Source organism: Dromiciops gliroides, chromosome 2, assembly GCF_019393635.1.
Source record: "Dromiciops gliroides isolate mDroGli1 chromosome 2, mDroGli1.pri, whole genome shotgun sequence".
In the NCBI taxonomy this organism is placed as follows: domain Eukaryota; kingdom Metazoa; phylum Chordata; class Mammalia; order Microbiotheria; family Microbiotheriidae; genus Dromiciops; species Dromiciops gliroides.
Window position 1 is genome coordinate 135,002,426 of NC_057862.1, and position 17,420 is coordinate 135,019,845.

Here is a 17,420-nt window from a genome sequence, read left to right on the forward strand (position 1 = left end):
TCTATTTTCTTGTATGGTAAGATAAATTTCTATAGTATGCATGTTAGTTCCTCTTTGAGTTAGTTCTGATGTGAATAAGGTTCACGTATTCTCCCTACCTCCTTTATCTTTCCCTTGACTGTAAAAGCTCTTTCACATCTCTTTTATGTCAGATAATTTACCTCATTCTACCTTCCCCTTTCCCTTCCTTTCAGTGCATTTCTCTTTCTCACCCCTTAATTTTATTTATAGATAATCATTCCATCATATTCAACTCACACCTGTGCCCTCTGATTATATATATATATATATATATATATATATATATATATATATCTTCTACCTGCCCTAATAATTAGAAAGGCTTTAGGAGTTACAAGTATCATTTTCCCATGTAGGAATATAAACAGTTTAACCTTATTGAATCCCTTGTGGTTTCTCTTTTCTGTTTACCTTGTTGTGCTTCTCTTGAGTCTTATATTTGAAAGTCACATTTTCTATGCAGTTTTGTCTTTTCATCAGGAATGCATGAAAGTCCTCTATTTCATTGAATATCCATCCCCCCACCCCACCCCAAAGGATTATACTCAGTTTTGCTGGGTAGGTGATTGTTGGTTGTAATCCTAGCTCTTTTACCTTCCAGAATACCATATGCCAAGCCCTCTGATCCTTTAATGTAGAAACTGTGAAATCTTGTGTTACCCTGATTGCGACTCCATGATATTTTAATTCTTTCTTCTTGTCTTCTTGGAGTATTTTGTCCTTGACCTGGGAACTCTGGAATTTGGCTATAATATTCCTTGGAATTTTCCTTTTGAGATCTCTTTCAGGAAGTGTTTGATGGATTCTTTGAATTTCTAGTTTACTCTCTGGTTCTAGAATATCAGGGCACTTTTCCTTGACAATTTCTTGAAAGATGATCCATTCTGCCATATTTTTGTGCCTCTTTTACCAAGCTGTTGACTCTTTTTTCCATGATTTTCTTGCATCACTCTCATTTCTCCTCCCAATTTTTCCTCTACATAGCTTACATTATATTTTAAATCCTTTTAGAGCTCTTCCAGAGCCTGAGGCCAATTTATATTTCACTTTGGGCTTTGGATGTAGCAGTTTTGACTTTGTTGTTTTCTTTTGAGTTTGTGTTTTGATCTTCCTTGTTACCATAGTAACTTTCTATAGTCAGGATTTTTTCTGCTGTTTGCTCATTTTCCATCCTATTTCTTGATTTTTTCACTCTATGCTAAAATAGGGCTCTGCTTCTGGAGTGGAGGGGGTATTGTCCTAAGCTTTAGGATTTTTTGCAGCTGTTTCAGAGATAATTCTGTGGAACTGTAAGTTTTCTATTCTTCCAAGATGAATGATCTAAGGAGAGGTGTGATTACTATTCTGGCCTGTACTCTAATCTGTGAGTGACTACAAGCACTCTTTTCCACTCTGGAACTGTGACCAGTGTCCCAACTTCTCTGTAGTCTCAAGCTCTGGTGTACCAGTGCTCCTCCTTGCTTTGGGACTGAGACCCATGAATGTAACCCAGATCCTAGTATGGGAAATGAAACAGAGTCCTGTTCCCAGTGGCCAGCAAAGGGATCCCCATCCCCTCCTTCTGACCAGTTGTCTGACCCTCTTTACAATATGTGGGGCTGAAAGTTCTGGAAACTGCCACTGCCCCCACAGGTTTGCTGGGGTCAACCTGTGTTAGACTGTGCTCCACTCATACCTGTTGTAACAGAACTTTCCTGCCAACCTTCTACATTGTCTTGGGTTAGAAAATGTTTTAACCCATCCATTTGTAGGTTCTGACACTCCAGGAATTGTTTGTTTTGAGGTATTATTATAGTTTTTTGGAAAGGACAATTGAAGAAAGCTCAGTTGAGTCCCTGCCTTTTCTCTGGCATCTTGGCTCCACATCTCATAATTTTTTCCAATAGTTATTGCTCAAGGTGAATTCAGGAATCAAAGAAGCAGAAATATGGATAAATAAAAGGAAATCAGCACTGAAGGAGAATCAAAGATAATGACATCATGTTGTCACCTTTAAAATTTTTTCCTTTGTGAAAGATGCAAAATGGACCACCCAATCATAAGTGGGGAAAGAGGGAAATGGAGAAAGAGGAGTAATAGAAGGGAAGGGGAGGAAGAAAGAGGGAGAGGAGAATGGTAAGGAGAGAGAGGACAGACAAATAGGGATGAGAGAAAGGAGATGGAAGGCAAGAGAAGGGTAGATATAGGAAGAGAAAGGAGAAGAAAGAAGGAATAGGGTAAGAGAAGTAAAAAAAGAAAGGAAGAAAAAATAAATATTCTAGAAAAAGTTTATTGAACTTTTCTAAGAAATATTTCTCACCTCTTTTTCTGCAATGTAAGAATTTTTAAAAGCAAAGACCAGGAAGTCAATTACTTGTCTGTGTTTTGTAAGCAGCTCCTCTGTACAAAATCCCATTTAGGTAATGTGGACACAACAGAAAACAAACAATATAGAATGCCCATCCTCAAGGAAGATATTTTTGTCTTCAAATTCACAAAGCATGATCCATTTACAAAGCTCTTAGTGACTAAAATGTGGAGAACCAAATTTCCACTCAGTACTATGATGGAGATAGGTTAAGTGCTTTGAGATGCAAATGAAAATAGGATACCCCAATCTTGACTTCTAGTCTTTTTATCTTAATACAGAGTTTCTTTCACATTGGGTCCATGCATCCATTGACAGAATCTCAAGCCATTCTGAGTGGACCTTTAGTTTAAAGACATGACCCTTCTAGATGATTGGTACACTTTATGCTCTGGGTCACTGCAAGTGATGTCAGTTGATGCACCCGAGATCTTCAGTTCAATTAAAAAGTACAACTTGATTGATTTGGAAATGATTCTGCTGCCAAGTATCTAAGTACTGCCTCAATCAATGACCAAGACATAGAGACATGTTGCCACCACTTTTAATTCAAAATCTCTTTACTGATGAAAACTCATATACTTTTAAAGATCAATATAAATTCTTTCATTGGGCATTTAAAGGTCTTCATGACTTGTACACTTCTTATTTCTCCAATTGTATATATCACTGCCCTCCATTCACTCTATAGTTAAGCTATACTGAGAACTCACAATGATTAGAGATAATATAAAGAAAATTATTAGAAAGTACTATATATATAGTTATATGCCATCCAAATTAATAAGTTAAATGAAATGAATGAGTACCCACAAAAATATAAAATGCAACAGTAAACAAGTAATCCAAAAATGCCCTATCTCAAAAAGAGAAATTGAGCAAGACATAAATGAACTGCCAAAGTGAAAAACTCTTGGCTCAGACAGATTTACAAGTGAATTATATCAAACACTAAAAGGACAAACATTGTAATCCCTATTTTCTGTAAACTGTTCTCAAAAATGAAGACTCTAGGCATCTAATCAAGTCCTTTCTATGAGACCTTGACTTAATATGATCAAAGCCAGTAGCCTAAAACTAAGAGCTAACATTATTTATAATAGAGAAAATCATTCTCTCCACTATTATTTGATAAAATACTAGAAATGATAGCTATCATAATAAGGCCAGAAAAAGAAATTAAAGGAATATGTATTGGAAAAGCAGAGGCAAAATTATCTCTATGGATGGATTATATACTATTTCATATAGAAAACTTTAAATATTGAAAAATCAAGATAATCAAAAATTTCATATAACAACAGAATAGAAAATAAGTCCACAAATCCCATCAAAGTCAAGTCATTATAATCACCATTTCTGTGCATAAGTAGCAAAAACCTAGAGATTAAATCCCATTTAAATAGGATACTTGGAATATCTGAAAGTTAAGCTACCATACACAGGTGAAAGAAAGAAATACAACTACAAAACAACTTTCACAGAATTAAAGAGATTTCTAACTTGTGCTATAATATTTTTATGACTCCACACCTATACCATAGAAGATGACATTATCCAAAGTATTCTATAGATTTAATATTATACAAATCAAATTTCTAAGGGAGATACTTTACAAAATTAGATAAAAATAGTTTTTATAAAAATCAGATGGATGGAAGAATAAAGATTATCTAGGGAAACAGGGAAACAAGGAAGCATAAAGGATGTTTAAGTGTTAAAATGTTTCAATGATACTACAAGCACTAATGAAGCCAAACTTTCTAGGTTGTTGTTATTGTTGTTCACTGGTTTCAGTTATATCTTGACTCTTTGTGACCCTTTTGGGGTTTTCTTGAGAAAAATACTGGAAAGGTTTGCCATTTACCTTCTCCAGCTCATTTATAGATTAGCAAACTGTGCCAAATAGGGTTAAGTTGACTTCCTCAGGGTCACACATCTAGTAAGTATCTGAGACCAGATTTGAAACTAAAAAAAAGGAGTCTTCCTCATTCCAGATCCAGTACTTGTCTAGTGAGTTTTCTAGCTGCCCAAATTTTTCTGGTACCCAGATTATAAAAAATAAAAGTAGATCAATCCTAAAATAAACTAGAGCTAAAAGCATGTTTAATAAGGTTTTGGAATTTTATAGATCCACAAACACAAACTATTAGTGAAAGCATTCTATTACAAAACTTCTAGAGAAATTGGAATGTAGTTAGAAGAAGGCAAAATTTTAGATCAGCATCCTATACCATCTACCATAAAAAATTCCAACTGGATAAGTCATAGCATAAAAATATTAAAAGAATGTAGAAGGGTATATCTTTGACACTATGGAAAGTGAAAAGATTCTCAGTGAAATAGAATTATAAAATACAAAATGGACTACTTGAATTATATAAATTTTTTCAAACTTTACAATAAATAAAATCAATGAATCTACAATAAGAAAAGCTATCAATTGGGGAGAAAAGAGAATTCTTTCAATAAATTTATTTTTAAAAGGTCTTTATTTCTAAGACATACTACTCCAATTCTATTAATTCAAAATGAAATACTTAGGAACAACTATCCAAACTGCCAAATTTCTTTAAATTTCTCAGAGTATCAGAGTTGTGCCTAAATAGCTTAATATCTTGTTAAATCAATGAAGACATGTCTCAGGATACATTGGGACAGTCAGATTGAAAGAAACTATCCTTTTTTTTTCTTTTTTGTGAGGCAATTGGGGTTAATTGTCTTGCCCAGGTCATACAGATAGTAAGTGTTAAGTGTCTGAGGTCACATTTGAACTCAGGTCCTCCTGACTCCAGGGCAGTGCTCTATCCACTACGCCACCTAGCTTGTCCCAAAAGAAAACTATTCTTGAAGAATATGGATTGTGTTGTAGGGAAACTACTTGAAACTAAGGAATCAGAAGTTCCCAGTACCTCTTGCTGTTATTGTATATTAACCAAAGATGGGTAATTATACCAAAAAAAAAAAAACTCGAACAGGAAAACAACTGTATCTTTCCTCCAACATGAACTCAGATCTCTTGATACCTAGCACCTGTTAAAAATCATGTTTTTCTTCCCTACCCTGTATATTAATATGAATTAAAACCACTCAATCATTAGGTATAGAGTATTCAATAATCCATTAATCCTGAAAAGTTTTGTGGAAGAAAAGATTTTTGAGTTAACAGATTTAGGTTCAAAATACAGTTTTCCTTATAACTACTTGTATAAACTTAAGAAATCCTGTTACTTGGGCATCAGTTACTTCCTTTGTAAAATCATGTGCTTAGGCTAGATGACTTCTAAGATACTTTCCAACTCTCAAACTATATATCTATCATTCTGAGTTCTCTGTAGAACCTTCAACAAACCTTCCATTAACCACTTCCTCTTCCAGCCCAAGAAGACTTCAGTTGGTGAAATTCACTTACATATGCCATGCTGTCTCTTATGCAGTTTCAACAGAATGATAGCTAAATCCTTGCTTTCAGTAGGTCCTCAAAAGGGAGGGGAGTGGGACAGCTAGGGTGGCACAGTGGATAAAGCACCAGCCTTGGATTCAGGAGTACCTGAGTTCAAATCCAGCCTCAAATACTTGACACTTACTAGCTGTATGACCCTGGGCAAGTCACTTAACCCCCATTGCCCTGCAAAAAAAAACAAAACAAAACAAAACAAAACAAAAAAGGGAGGGAGTTAGAAACAATTCCTTAATCTGTTTATAGCACCCAGGCAAGAGACTCCCCTAATCCATCAGAGGAACTAACCAATCCAGAAGCTGTTCACTCAGTCCATAGATAACTTTCATCAAACTCTGTAGGCTTATGGAGTTGGGAAAAGAGTCCATAGTGCTGGTATTGTTGTTAGAGCCCCGTAAATTACTGATGTAGAGATACTCAAGAGAATCAGGAAGGGTTCAAAGGGTACTATCAATTGAATTAAATTCTCAGTGAAATAGAATTATAAAATACAATTTTTTTTTAATACCTAAATTCAATTCACTACACAAGGCACAGGTGATACAAAGACAAAATGAAACTCTCTTGCCTTCAGGAATTTACATTCTTCTGGATAATGATAGGTGAGATGTGTATAATACTTTGTTTGCAAAGACATATATAACCCAAGCCTCAAAGTCCAGTGGTGTGGAACTCTCTCCTCATTGGTGGAGATTAATTACTCAGAGCTCCATATGCCTGCCTGAGGGGCAGAATTGGTGAGGGCTGGAAAGAAGAAAGACCCTAGTCTCCTGGCATATAGCTTCAAGAGAAAAGTCATGCCAATGCAGAGTCCCTTCGGATCCCGGAAGAGAGAGAGTGGGAAGATGACATGATCAAAATGCCAGCACCTCTGGAGGCTGGATAAAGCAGTGGGCCTGGAGTGGAGAAGACCTGAATTCAAATTTCCACTTGGATACATACTAGCTATGTCACCCTGGGCAAGTCACACTCAATATACCTCAGTTTCCTCAACTGTAAAATTTAGGTTGTAGCAGCACCTACCTCACAGGGTTATTGTAAGGATCATGTGAAATAATATTTGTTAAATTCTTAGCACAATGCCTACCACATTTTAGGCACTCTAAATTTTAGGCTTATTCCCTCTGTCCTCTCCCTCTAATTTTGTGCCTCAGACCTCAAGCATACACTATACGATATGGAAAGAGTGACACACAGGGAAATCCACCCAGATAGCTAAACTGCCCAGAACGATACTGTTATGTCAAGAAGAGATTAAACTGGGTTTCTTGCTCTCCTCCCTTCCAAAACAATCAACTATCTAGATACAGTATAAGAACCTATGTAAGTTATCTGCCCAGAAGCTTAGCTCTCCCTGCTTTTATAATGGCCTACAGATAGCCTCACAATAATAAAGAGGGCAATGCCCTCATTATGCTATTGACAACAGCTAATGCATTTCTTCTCTCACAGCTAAACTTCCCCGTTTCTCTTATTGTCATAGCACTATGTAGAGGCATTCTCCTTTCTTGCCAGAAGTAGAGGGACAGGATTTCTGTAAATAAATAGTCTCTGATAAGAATAAGAGTCCTACTCCTCTCAATCAGAAGAGCAAAATATTTGCTTGCAAAATAAAGAAGCCCAGGCAAGTTGAGCTGTAGAAATGGAAAGGCAGGAGCTACTGCCAAAAGCCCCAGAGAGAATATTATAATAACAACAACAGCTAACATTTATATAGCACTTACTGTGTGCTTGGCACTGTGCTAAGAACTTTACAATTATTATCTCATTTGAACCTCACAACAACCCTGGGAGATAGATGTTCTTATTTTACCCATTCTATAGATGAGGAAAATGAAACAAATAGAGGTTAAGTGACTTGCCTGGCATCACATAGCTAGTAAGTGTCTGTGGCTGGATTTGAGCTTGACTCTTCCTGACTCCACTCATTGTGGAGTGCCACCTCACTGCCCCCCCCTCTCTCTTGTTCCAGGGCTACCTAAAGTCAATTCATAAAAACTGGGAGACTTTTTTGCTATATATAGCAAATATAGGAGGTCTCATTATACTATCAAGAGTTTTTTTGGTCTTGGAGGAAAGAAAAAGAAAACCAGGTAAGAAGTCTCCATGGTGCATTAGTGTGGCTATGTAAGTCTGCTGTTTCTGGGCCAGAATTCTCTCTATGTATCTGTATTTTTTATGTTTTGTGGGCCCCTTGGGAAGCGATGTGTTTTGGTCCAAGATGACTAAGGTCTTGGACATTGAGCACACCAAAGGGCTTAGTAGTGACAGCTCTGTGTCACAGGTTCAGTACAGCTCCATCCCTGACAACACCTTCTGAGCAATTCTTTCTTCTCTCAGGAGTTCTGTGTCATAGATGGCAGAACCTAGCCATGGTGGTAGGAATCCCCAGACAAGATGGTCAGCATAGTTCACACCTCATAATCCAAATGTAAGACTGTATCCTTTGCTAGGTGAACCTGTCTCAGTTTTACTGTTTCAGGTTCATACTAGAACAATTAACTGACAATCACCCTAATGAAAACCTGAGACAAGACCATTAGCATATAGAGTCCCAAAGGAAAGGCCTTATTTGTAACCCAGGCCCAACATCAGAGAGAGTGCTCTTTGAGCCAACCCAGAAAGAGCACTTCCTGCCTCAGCACTAAGAGACTACGAGCTTGCTCCCTCAAGTGTCAGGTATCACACTAGAATATTCTCTTTTCATAGAAATTTCAAAGGTGAGCAATATTTATCAGTTCAGCCAGGGCCAAGGGCTGACATTAAGCAAATTTCAAGGGTTATTTGAAGTTAATTGAGTTTAATCATGTAATGGTTTTATAATTAGTCATAGTATTATTATTTCTATACCAGAGGACCCATTTTTTTTAAATAAAAATGAATTTATCAGGCAATCTGTATTAAATAAGGGAGTAGCTCTGTCAGCAGTTGGTGGAGTGGATGGGCATTGGGAAAGAGTAAGGAGTATGCTAGATAAACATAAAAACTCTTTTAGGGTGCTACCTCTGAATACAATAGTCTAGAATACTAGCTGAGTGTCCATACTCAAGAAAGGGACTACAGGAAGTTTCTGAATTTGGGTCATGCTGACTTGATGGAATTTTTCATCACTTATGAGAGAGACGGTTATCCCCAAGAAAGCAACACAGGGAGCCTTCTATGGCGCCCCTGCAAAGATGACGTCTGACTTGTTTTCAACTAAGAACAAAAGCAATTGCTGTTCCCAAATTATGAAAGGCATAATGAACACAGAACCATACTTTTCATCTTCCCAGTTTAGCTGAATCCTGGGTATATTTGTCTCTTTCTTGACCTAGTTCAAATGCTACCTTCTCCAAAAGAATATTCCCAGGGTCCTGGGTGCTAGTGCCTTCTCTAAGATTATCTTCCATCTACTCCATATGATTTTATAAATGCCTCATTATATATTTCTTACCTCCTCCTTTAGAATGTAAGCCCCTCGAGAGCAGGTAATGTTTCTGGTTGTTTGAATGAATGTTTGAAGTTTGTTGTTTGATTGAATGAATGAATAGAAACTAGAGGGGAAAAGCCATTGAAACCCATGAGATTATCAATGTATCATGCACACATGTTTTAGTACTTACATGGACCTATAATCACATCAATGAAGGTAACCCACAGTTCAGATCATAATTAATCCAAGGCAGGCAGTATGGTGCAATGGAAAGAGTACTGGATTGGAGACAAAATCTCTGGCTTCAAATCCCACCTCTACTGTGATCATGGCAAATCATTTAAGCTCTATGAACCTCAGTTTCTTCATATGTAAAATGAGGTAATCAAGTAAGATGATTGCTGAAATCCTTTTCAAGTCTTCTCATCCATGAGATCTCAGTCTATGCCCTCCCATAAATACTCCACACCAGATATACCCAACATAGTAGCAGCCCTCCTCTGTGTCTTTTAACATTCTGTATTTGCTCATGTAGCACTCAAGCTTTCCTTTCATCATGCCTTAGTCTTGGTAGAGAACTAGACTACATTCCTATCTGATTATACATTTCCTAGATGACATCCTTATACCATGTCTTGCATGAGAGTCATAATCAGTTACATACTATAGACTACTTATGCCCATTATGAATCTTTCCATTGGTCATTTGTTTAGCCACCATTTTGATTATGATCCTGAATGCCCCATGATTTGCAAAAATACAGCACCAGGTTAGGGTTTTCCTTTTTGGCTCATTAGGCCAATCTCTTGAGGTGAGATTTTCTTGAAGTGTTCCCCTAATAAGTATGAGGTTTTATTCAATCAGCATGACATCATCTGTACAATGTCAGGCGGATTATCTGGATGACTTCTCTACATTATTGTTGTTCAGTCATTTCAGTCATATCTGACTCGTCATGACCCCATTTGGGATTTTCTTAGCAAAGATACTGGAGTGGTTTGCCATTTCCTTCTCAAGTTCATTTTACAGATGAGGAAACTGAAGCAAATAGAATAAAGTATCTCCTCAAGTTCTAAAAGAAGTTGCAGATGTTATTATTGAGACAACATGATTTTTCTTTAATTGTGGAGGGTGGGAGAGAGTGAGTGCCCTGAAACTGGAGGCATTGTCCTAATTTATTTTTAGGAAAGAGAATAGTCTGTAAGCTATAAGACAATGAGCTTATAGTACAGGAGAGTTTGGATGAAATGTAAGAGGTACACAGAGGATAGCAGTTTAAAAAAATAAAACCATTGCTCTTCACAAGAAAAAAACATATGACAACAAAGAATAGTCTCGGTATTAATTTTTTTTTTTTTTGGTGCGGGCAAGGACGGTTAAATGACTTGCCCAGGGTCACACAGTTAGTAAGTGTCAAGTGTCTGAGGTCAGATTTGAACTCAGGTCTTCCTGAATCCAGGACCGGTGCTTTATCCACTATGCCACCTAGCTGCCCCCCAGTCTCAGTATTAAGCATTGTTACCCCTGCCTGAAGGCAGCACACAGTGGAGTGGTTTCTAGACATGGAACCATGGGCAATGATTTTTGCTCTCTGGTTGAATATCCAGAGTCCAAGAAGCACTCAAATTTACAAACAGTTTGTTTTGGGGGGGTTTGGTTTGGCTTTTTTTTTTTTTGCGGGGTAATGAGGGTTTAAGTGACTTGCCCAGGGTCACACAGCTAGTAAGTGTTAAGTGTCTAAGGCCGGATTTGAACTCAGGTCCTCCTGAATCCAGTGCCGGTGCTTTATCCACTGTGCCACCTAGCTGCCCCTTACAAAAATTTTAAACAAAGATCCAGCATGACATCAATAGGAGACTGACCTGTCATCCAGGGAAGAAGACAGTGGTATAGGCAGTATCACCCACACTAGGTTGCCAGTCACAGGCCTCATTTGGATTATTCGCTTGCCTCTAGTGTAGAAATTCTCTAGAACAGTGCAGTAAGGCCTGCTTTGCATGGGGTATCTCTTGTATTCTTATGACTCTGGAAGATAATCAATAAGATAGCAGTTGTGCGTCTTTGCATGTCATGCAAAGCTATAAAACCAACATGTGTCAGAGGATCTGAATACAAAACCTCCTCTTTCTAAGCCCTATCTACTATACAATGCTTCCTCTCCTTCAGAGATAAGGCAAACTGATAGTATTAAACAAGACTGTGGGGAGATATTTAAGATACTATACATCTTTTTTTTTAAGAATTGTTGGGGAGCTGCCGCTGCCCGAGCTCCACGCACAAGACCTCGCGCCCCCTCCCCCAATCTTCTCTCTCCCACTCGATCCCCTAACATCCCAACCGGCTCCTGGGCGGTCCCCTCTCACCCCACCCCGGACGTGGGCATTTCGACACCCGGCGTACCGCGAGTGGCTCTCCCCAACTATAAAAAATGGTGAAGGAAACGACTTATTATGATGTTTTGGGGGTAAAACCCAATGCCTCCCAGGAAGAACTAAAAAAGGCATATAGAAAACTAGCCTTGTAATATCACCCAGACAAGAATCCAAATGAAGGAGAAAAGTTCAAACAGATTTCTCAAGCTTATGAAGTACTTTTTGATGCAAAGAAACGAGACTTATATGACAAAGGTGGGAGAACAAGGCCATCAAAGAGGGTGGGTTCTGGTGGTGGCTTTGGTTCTTCAATGGATATCTTCGATATGTTTTTTGGAGGAGGTGGAAGAATGCAAAGGGAACGGAGAGGTAAAAATGTTGTTCCATCACTTGGTCGGTGACCTTGGAAGAATTATATAATGGTACAACAAGAAACTAGCTTTGCAAAAGAATGTAATTTGTGATAAATGTGAAGGACGGGGTGGTAAGAAAGGAGCTGTAAGATGTTGTCCCATTGCAGAGGTACTGGAATGCAAATAAGAATTCATCAGATAGGACCTGGAATGGTTCAGCAAATTCAATCAATTTGCATGGAATGCCAAGGGCATGGGGAATGAATCCAGCCCTAAAGATAGATGTAAACATTGTAATGGAAGAAAAGTGCAAGAGAAGAAGATTCTGGAGGTTCATATTGACAAGGGCATGAAAGATGGTCAGAAGATAACATTCCATGGTGAAGGTGCACCAGGAACCCAGGACTTGAGGCCAAGAGATATTATCCTTGTTTTTGGATGAGAAGGGACAATGCTATATTACACAGCGAGGTAATGCTCTTTTCACGTGTAGGGATTCCAGTTGGTTGAAGCATTGTGTGGCTTTCAGAAACCAATAACAACTCTTGATAATAGAACTATAGTTTATTACTTCTCATCTGGTCCAGATTGTTAAACATGGGAGATATAAAATGTGTGCTGAATGAAAGCATGCCAATTTATCGCTGACCTTATGAGAAAGGAATTCTAATCATTGAATTTAAGGTAAACTTCCAGAGAATGGCTTTCTTTCATCAGACAAGCTACTCTTGTTGGAAAAGTTACTGCCCTGAAAGAAAGGAGCGGAGGAGACTGAAGATATGGATAAGGTAGAACTGGTGGACTTTGACCCATCTCAAGAAAGAAGCTGCCATTACAATAGAGAAGGCTTTATGAGGTTGATGAGCATCATCCAGAGGTGGGGTTCAGTATCAAAACCTCTAATGGAGGCCAGTGAATACTCTCCATTGTAATGCTGGCTTGTGTATGCATAGTGAATGAGTCAAGGACTACAATCTTCTTAACACACTCACTACTAGCTATTGTTTTTGTTGTAATATTCAACTATAGTTGTGTTTTTAAAAAGTTAATAAATATCAGTAATATAAAATGCTGACTTTGCAATTTATGGTGTTCAGTGTGGCAAGATAGTTTAACATCCTTATTATTTCCTTATGGTAAAGAAGCCCCCAAACTTTTTGTTTCATGACATGTACCTTTTGTTTCAATATGGTATATGCAGTGGCTTAGACTGAGGTTTGATTCTTGATTGATTAAATGTATACAAGCTTTTATAATTGTTAAGCTCTGAAATTAAAATTTTGTACTAAATTCACCATCAAAAAAAAAGAACTGTTGGGGAGTGAGCTTTTCTATAAAAAGAAAGTTTTCTAGAGAGCTTAAAATTCACATTTCAACTTTTCTAGAGAGATTTTATTGGAAATCTTTTCTTTTCAATATACTATATAATTTCCTTGCCTTCTTATAGTACTATATTATTCACTAGTAGAATGTAAGGCCCTTGAGGACAGGGACTGTGTCAGTTTTTTATTTGAATTCCCAGTACTTACTATAGTACCTGGAACAAAGTAAGCACTCAATAAATTATACTTGATTGGCTGATTGAGCTGCGGATGCAATTATATTAGGTTTAAGCATGGAACCAAATGACCACTTATCCCCACATTCTATCTACTCTCACCCACTCCTAAGTTTGCTGAACTTTTTAGTGGTTGCCATACTTTCTTCACGGTACATGGATGTTCTTAGAAGCTAGTCAAACACAGGCATTGTATTGCCGCAGAGATCGTCAATAGAGGCCCTCTGAAGTTGTGCTTTTTGTGGCTGCAGTTTTGAGGTATAGATGTTCTTTGTCAAATCACGGAACCAGTTTCCTACTACTTACCACACTCTTTATTGCTTTTAATTTATGCTCGTCATGATTGCTGTTGCCATGATTTCTACTCTAGGTGTTTCTGTTGTTCCTGATTTCTGTTCTTTTCTCTTTGTTGTCTTTTCTATTTCCTATTGCTTTTAATTTTCATACAAAAAATATCCTAACCTTTTATAGACCTCTTCCTATCAGAACACACCCTTCATTCAAGCCAGGAAACAAACCAGCCAGAGTATGTCAGGTGAAATCTTGAGGTCATCCATTACTTGACCTTATTGTTCACTTTTCAAATTGTGTCTTGGCTGCTAGAAATGCTTTCCATTTATTCCTTCCATGTTCAGAACCATTCTAAATCATATGCTTGAGGCTACTGGCATTCTGGAAACAAAAACGCTGTTATTTGGATAATTAAGTATTCAAATACTTACGATAACAAACTATTTGCACCCTGGGGAATGCTATTTACACTCCAAAATTTGTATGAAAAATTACAAATCATTCTTTTTCATTCATTCCAGTATGCCATCAAAGGATCTCTACTGATATATTGCTCTGTAGACTGAGTAGAATTATTGCTAGTATTAAGTAAATATCATTAATAAATGGATTTACTTTTATAGCATTAAATATTCAAAAAATACCTCACATAGTTGGCCTAGACAGTATGAAGCATCCATTTATATTGTAGGGTTAATGCCACAGTAAAGTTTCCCCAACTAATATAATTTCATAGGAAAATTGTTAGTTCACTGTTACCAGGACCATACCCGAGTAGAACATCTTTATATATCATTATATATTTTTTTCTTTTGATATGTTGTTTGTTTTTCCTTGTTATTCCTACATCACCAATGCTTCATTCTTGCAAAGAAGTGACCTTGGATTCACAAAGGCTAGATACCATACTGAAGCAGTATAGGCTTCACTTACATACTATAGTTGCTTTCTGCAGACCATACAGCTGAGAATGGGAAAGTTCTTGATATTGGCTGACCACTGGGTAATGATTTCTTTGATCCCACACACCGGTAAAGACAAACAAACAAAAATACAAAATGACCTTTAGGCCTTGGTGACCTTCCTTCTGCTTTTGCCACTATACATGGCAGAACAGTGGGAAGAAGGGGCCAAAGATGTTAAGAACCACATGGTTTTTTAGACCAGCTATAAACATTATTTTAATATTCAGTAACACCAAACATGAGAACCTGGTTCTAATGACTAAAGAACAACTATACTTCTGGAAGAACTGAATCATATTATTCTTGGCATGCTCACTATAAGTTAAATTGGAAGACAAAAGTAAGTTGCAGCTAAACGGAGGGATGGATTACAGATTCTCTTTGGAGAAGGAATACCACAAGAAATAGTGTAAAATTGACTTGATTATATACAAAAAGGCGACAAGAAACCTCATTTGAAAGATAACATGGACCATCTACTATGGTGCTTATGATGAACATTTATAAATAAAGCACCATTAATATAGTTACAGCTTAGGCACCAACATCTATTTCAGAGGAGAAAGGGATAAAGACATTCTTTTTTGGGGGGGGGGCGGAGATAAAGTCATTCTAAAAAGAACTAGATTAACTGTCCAAATGATACCACTGTATACTTGGTGACTTTGACTTTATTGCAAATATTTCTATAGGAAAGGACAGTAAAAAATATGTTGGAAATTATGGCAGAATTTTTTTAAATACTCAAAAAAGTTAAACTTATAGACTATGTAGAAGCTTCACCCTTACAAATTCTAAATGTTCTTTATTTTAAACTCTATAATTTGGTTTACATTTGTCAATAATTACAACATTACTCTTTTATTCATTTCAACATAATTTTAAATCATATTGAAGTTTTTAAGTTTACATCTTATTTTATGTTAATTACATTTTAGGAAATCTGTTTCTCTTAATTCTTCATTTTTTTCCAACTATCAAGCATTTGGGGTTTTTCTCCATCCCATCACTCCCTCTGCCACTGAAGAAAAACATGGACCCCTTGTAACATATTAGCATAATCAAACAAAACAAATTCCCACATTGGCTAGGTCCAAAAATGTGCATCTCATTCCACGCATCTATCACTTCTCTATCATGCGATGGAAAGCATTGTTAATATTGTTTTTCAATAAAGGTAAACAATGCTGGTCATAGTTATAATTGAATAATACCACAAAAAATGAAATTTATTCATTTTATAGACAGAAAGTGGCTGGTTACCAATACAGGTATAATTTCTGATTCGATGGTGTCAAACTGACTGAAGCAGAACCAGATTAAAATTAAATCAGTAAATATTTAACAAAATGTCAAGCTATCTAGAGGAGGGCTCCTAGTATGTTGGGTAGACAGCGTATTGAACATTTACAGGTCAGGGATAGAGAAAGAGGAGGTATGAATGGTTATTGTATGCACTGCTAGAGATAATGTCCATAAAGATGTCACCAAAGATCTATACAAGAAACATTGTTCCTAGGAAACTACTTTTATCACCTGTAAAATTGTTTCATCTAATATGCTTTTTCAGAACCAGTTAACAAAACATCATAGGCTTATACTATTTGGGTGATGCTATCTAAATAATATTTAATGTGGAGCAGTAGAAAGGAATCTGGCTCTAGAGTCAGAGGTTGTTTTGTGTTGTTCAGTCATTTTCAGTCATGTCTAACTTATTGGGGGGGGGGCAGGGCAATGAAGATCAAGTGGCATGCCCAGGGTCACACAGCAAGTAAGTGTAAAGTGTCTGAGACCAGATTTGAACTCAGATCCTCCTGAATCCAGGGCTGGTGCTTTCTCCACTGCACCACCTAGCTGCCCAGTCATGTCTAACTTTTCATGGCCCTATTTTGGGTTTTCTTGGCAGAGATACTAGAGTGGTTTGCCATTTCCTTTTCCAGCTCATTTGACAGATGAGGAAACTGAGCTAAACAGGCTTAAGTGACTTGTCCAGAGTCGTACAGATAGTAAGTATCTGAGACCAGATTTGAACTCAAAAAAAGGAGTCTTCCGCATTCGTGGCCTGGCACTCTATCTACTGTGCCACCTAGCTGCCCAGAGTCAGAGTACCTGAGTTCAAATCCTGCTTCTACACTACTCTTGTAACTTTGGGCAAGTCATGTCACTTCTCTGTGCCTTACTTTCCTCATCTGTAAAGTGAGGGAGAAAATGTAGATGGCCTCTGAGTTCCCTTCCACCTCTAAATCTAGATCGATCATCACATTGGCCACCTCAGGAATGTCTATCAGCTAGCATGACATTGTTTTTTTTTTTCTCACCCACTTATGTCTGAAAGCACACTTTAGGATGAGGCTTTTGCCATAACTAGAGATCAGCATTACTCTACATAGCACCCCTCATCCATGGAAAAAATTGTTCCCAAAGGAGATTTGCAAATTCAAGGGTAATAAGCTTCCACCATCACTGGGAGCCCTCCTCAGTTAAATGGGTTTTCAGTACTTTTTTTTAAAAAATGCTCCACTCTAAGCACCTGATTAAATATTAATAAAAGGTCAAGGTTATAGTGCTAATGACCTCAAAACAAAATCACTATTCATCTCTATTCTTCAGGAATAGTTCTGTTTAAATTCCCGTCTT

General features: G+C 37.3%; 1 pseudogene; it reads left to right on the plus strand.

The window, feature by feature from the left end:
• Nucleotides 1–11,580: 11,580 nt before the first annotated feature.
• Nucleotides 11,581–12,885, plus strand: LOC122738402 (annotated as a pseudogene).
• The last annotated feature ends 4,535 nt before the right edge of the window (nucleotides 12,886–17,420 follow it).